The 4861-nt window shown below is 42.8% G+C and overlaps 1 pseudogene; it reads right to left on the reverse strand.

Moving 5' to 3' along the window:
- Positions 1-1447: 1447 nt before the first annotated feature.
- Positions 1448-2827, reverse strand: LOC118594737 (annotated as a pseudogene).
- Positions 2828-4861: the final 2034 nt, after the last annotated feature.

Here is a 4861-nt window from a genome sequence, read left to right on the forward strand (position 1 = left end):
TCCATCAGAACTAGAAGAAACAATAAGGCCTCCAACACTGGAAATGTCCAGGCAAGTTAGCTGTTCAAAACTGAACACACTATCACAGATGATGAAGTGCCTTATGCCCTTGAAATATGTTATAAGCCTCCTTGACTCACACGTCTCCAAACTTCCTCCAAGTCTGTGCTTCCCATGTATGGGACCTACGCATGAGATGCAGATGAGATGTTCATCACCATCCTCCCAGGGCTGGGGGTCATGCCGTCTACTTCTCCAAACAAAAGGGTACCCCGTATCACCCACAGCTTCCTGCTACTCCCACATCTGTAGCTTGCTCCCAGACTACTTCCACAGTTTCTCTCTTTTGCGGCTCTACCTTGTCACTTCCTTTTTCAAATTTTTTTTCTTTGCTTTTATGAGACAGGGTCTCTCTCTGTAACCCAGGCTGGCCTGGAACTCACAGAGATCCTCCTGCCTCTGCCTCCCGAGCGCTGGGATTAAAGGCATGCGCCACCACTGCCCAGCGCCACACCTAGTTCTTTTACAAACTCGTTTTTTAAATTTTTTTACATTTATTTATTTGGCATGTGTGTGGACATGCCATGTGTGGTGGCTGAAGGACAGCTTTTGGAAGTCAGTTTCCTCACTCCACCATGTGGGTTCTGAGAATCAAACTCAGGTCATCGGGCTTGGCAGGAGACACCTTTACTTTCTGAACCAGCTCACTGGCCCTTCTCCAAATTCTTAATAATCTACTTACACAAAAAATAACTCTCCAAGATTTACCATGAGTAAGAGAAAACTATTTACTACTCATGCACATTTACCAAACGAGTGGTACAGAATATGTTACTATACTCCGGGAATCATAGTATATGTGTGTAAGTGTATATGTGTGTGTGCGTATGTGTGAGGGGCTCTCTACAGGTGTCAGACAGGGAAGCAAACCCTGAGAAGAATGAAAACCCTGTGCACACTGACTTTGTCAACATGGATCAGACTCTGGAGAGGCAGTTCATTGTCAGCATATTTAAAACACAGTACGATTTGGGAAAAGGTTTCCAGGCAACAATCAGTCCAATTCCAGGTGCACAATAAAGCTTAACGTGTGACTACATAAAAACTTTTACAAAGTGCATGTGATCATGAGAGTGGTTTCTATAGCTAAAAGGCCTAGAGCCTAAGTGTGCTCTCTGACTGATAGCGTAGCGGTCAGCAGGCCATAAAGTACATGTGACATCTCCCCTGAGGATGGGTAATGGTCTAGGGAGGGAAGAGTCTGGGATAATCATTCTGGGGAATTAGGATAAGGTCTGCTTATATAGCAAAAGGTGGGTGACATCTTCCTCCACAGAGAGCAAAAAGGTCACCAAGTCATGAACAAAATCTACTCTTTTTTTTTTTTTTGTCTCTAGATATGTTTTATTTCTTTAATTTTTATTATCAGGAGTGACTAAGTCCCATCATTGTTGTCATTATGGAAATGGCTTTAAGAGAAAACTGGTCAGATGAATGTTATTGCTTTCCACTTTTCAACTGGTAAATAGTTGCCATTGATAAAACAGACAAGCCCAGAGACTCTGCCCAGAATGTTCAAGATACAGTGTATTATACAACATGCATGTTCTCAGGGCGAACACCTAAGACATAATTATGTGTACTTCTTGATCTCGTCATACAAGACAAGCACAAAGGCACCACCACAAAGTTCCACTGAGAACTTTGGACCATGCACCCTTGAAAAGAGCCTTGCTTCCTTCATCACGAGCAACCTTCCTCCAGCAGTCAGTTGTGCCTGTATACATGTTATCAGTTCCTTTGTGTCCTGACTGCATCATCATGGGACAGTGAACCGTGTCAAAGGGATAGGATGTCAGGCAGCAACAGCAGTGACGATTGTGTCTGTCATCATCCAGCTGATGAAGATGTGCACATTCTTGGGATCTGGAAGCATTCCCTTTGCAGTGTCATAGCTACCAAAGTCAGCAGCTTAGATGAGAATGACCTGTACTGACACACTAAAGCCTTGGCACAGACCCCTAATCCCATCAGATTTGTAGATCTTAACCAGGCAGTCACCAAGGACTTTGAATTCCCTTTCAGCTCCAGCTTTACCCACATCAGCTGCTAGACGAGCACGGGGAAAATCAAGAGGGTACACAAAGCACAAGGATGAGGCCCCAGCAGCACCACCTGATGCCAGGTTCCCAGCAAAGTAGCGCCAAAACTGGGTCCTCTTGTCCACACCACCTGCTTGTATTTATCTGCTTGTATTTATCTTTGAAGGCAAAGTTAAGAGCCTGGGTGGGGAAGTATCTGATGACATTGGCCAGGTTACCACGCCAGAAGGACAGGACTCCCCTGTTCTTTGGAGATACGAAACACATAGTCTATAATGCCCTTGCATTGCTTATCTGCTGTGATTTGTTTGCTGGCATGCAGCACCTGCAGCAGCAGCTTGACCCGCTCCATGGGCGCTACCACCATCTTGGAGATGGTCCCAGCCACTCCACCTTCCAAGAAGTCCTTGGAGAAGGACACAGCGGCATCTGTCATGTTGAAAGAAAAAGAAAAGGCAGAGGATTGCGGGACAGGACTGGGTTGACAACCGGCTTTGACTCCCGGACTCTGGGCCAAAATCCACTCTTAGCTTTCTGGATGGAATGCAGATGTTTGATTTTATCTCCTGAGGAGACGCCCCTGTGTGATTAACATTCCTGGTTCTCTCAGTGCTTCTCTGTGAGTACAAGGACCTCTGTAACCCCAACATATGTGTATGCCTAGAGATGGTTTTCTTACTATAATTATCAAAATACAAAATGCTGAAATTGGAAATACTTGTGTGTATGAGAATATAATATTAGAAAAATACAAGTCATGCAAATTACAGTAATATTGAAAAAAACAAATTGTGCAGTGTAACACACAGCCCTAGAATTATATAGTACACAATAAGAAGCAAGCTATTAAACAGAATTATGGTACAACTTCTTCTTGTAACATAGTTAAAGACGAAAGGATGAAATGAAATAATATGCAGAACTCAGCAAGGAGGCAATCAAAAACAATCTTACTTTGGGCTGGAGAGATGGCTGGTTGCTTTTCCAGAGGACCCAGGTTTGGGTTTTGGTTTTTCAAGACAGGGTTTCCCTGTAATAACCTTGGCTGTCCTAGAATGCTCTGTAGACCAGGCTGGCCTCAAACTCACAGAGATCCACCTGCCTCTGCCTCGTGAGTGCTGGGATTAAAGGTGTGCGCCACCACCACCCAGCTGGTAAATTAAAAAAAGTGTTACTCATCATTATTATTACTACTAATACAGTGAACTAAAAGTTCACAACAGTTATCTTTAGGTTAGAGAAGTGTGATTTTTCACTTTCTAAAAAATATTTTTTCACTAAATATATATTTCTTTTGTAATTATGGGGAAAACAGCTTTAAAAATGTATCCTACCTATTAAGAAATAAATGACTTTACATTGAATTCGTGATGGTGCACCCCCATGATCCCAACACTCAGAAGGTGGAGGCAGGAGAATCAGAAGTTCAAGTTTGGCTATTAAGTGATTTTGAGGCTGGCCTTGGCTCCAAGAGACCTTGTATCAAAACATCTTTGTTTTAAGTAGGAGGTGAATTTACTGGGAAGAAATTACTGGGGTGAGTAATATTAGATATCAGATAACAGGAAGGGGAATATGATCAGAGTCCAATGTGTGTGTGTGTGTGTGTGTGTGTGTGTGTGTGTGTGTGTGTAAAATTGTGAAATAAATAAAAAATTAGAAAAGAGTTCAAGGTCATCTTCAGCTATGTAGCAAGTTTGAGGCCAGCCTGGGCAACATGAGGCCCTATCTCAAAACAAAAAAGTAAGGAACTTTGACATAACCAATTTATCCACTACTTGCTTCTGCTTCAAAAATGTCCACGGTGGAAAAAGGACTTAATTACACAACTTTCTAAAATTATTCCTCAAATGTGATGTTTGGAATTTTGAGGAGGTGCATCTGTCTAGGGAACAAGGCAGGAAAATATGATCGTAGCATGTTATGAAGTGTCCTTTATGGTGCCACTACATTATGACAGTTTAAAGGGGCCGCAGAGATGGCTCCTGGCTAAAAGCACTTGTTGTTTTTGCAGAGGGCCTGGGTTCAATTCCCAGCGTGCACACACACACACACACACACACACACACACACACACAGAACCCAGCGTGTGCACACACACACACACACACACACACACACACACACACACAGGATGACTCACAACCATCTGTAACTCCAGTTCCAGGGGCTCTTCTGACCTCTGTGGGCACCAGGAACACATGAGGTGTACATACAAACATAAAAATAAAACATTCAGACACATAGATAAAACAATAAATCTTTAAGAACATGTTTGAGGAAATGTCATATTATCCTCAAGGTTACTGAGGAGTAATTTGCAGACACTCTCTGGACCTGAGTACCAGGACTGCCAAACACTTTACACACTAGTAGTTGTGTTACCTTACAATGAAAACACGCATTAAACACGCAGAAAAAAAGAGAGAAAGATGAACATGTTATTATACTTTCCCTTTACTAAAATCACTTAAACTGTTTTCATGAGTCCTGGGAAAAGCAGCATATGGTGCCCAAAACTTTGAAGGAGCATTTTCCTGTGGACATGAAATATGAATGCTTGTCTGCACAGATGGAAAAGAAAAAAGCCGCCAGGGAGGCAAGTCAGATGCAGTTAAAGCTTCTTAATGAAAACATTAGGACTACAGGAAGGGCTTCTCTCTGTGCATCTCCTCTAAGCCTCCCTACCAAGCCCACGAAACCATCACTCCCCCTTGGCCCCTTTTAGTGCAGAGGGATGCACTGTGATTTCTTATCTC

The sequence above is a fragment of the Onychomys torridus genome, chromosome 1 (assembly GCF_903995425.1).
Source record: "Onychomys torridus chromosome 1, mOncTor1.1, whole genome shotgun sequence".
Classification (NCBI taxonomy): Eukaryota; Metazoa; Chordata; class Mammalia; order Rodentia; family Cricetidae; genus Onychomys; species Onychomys torridus.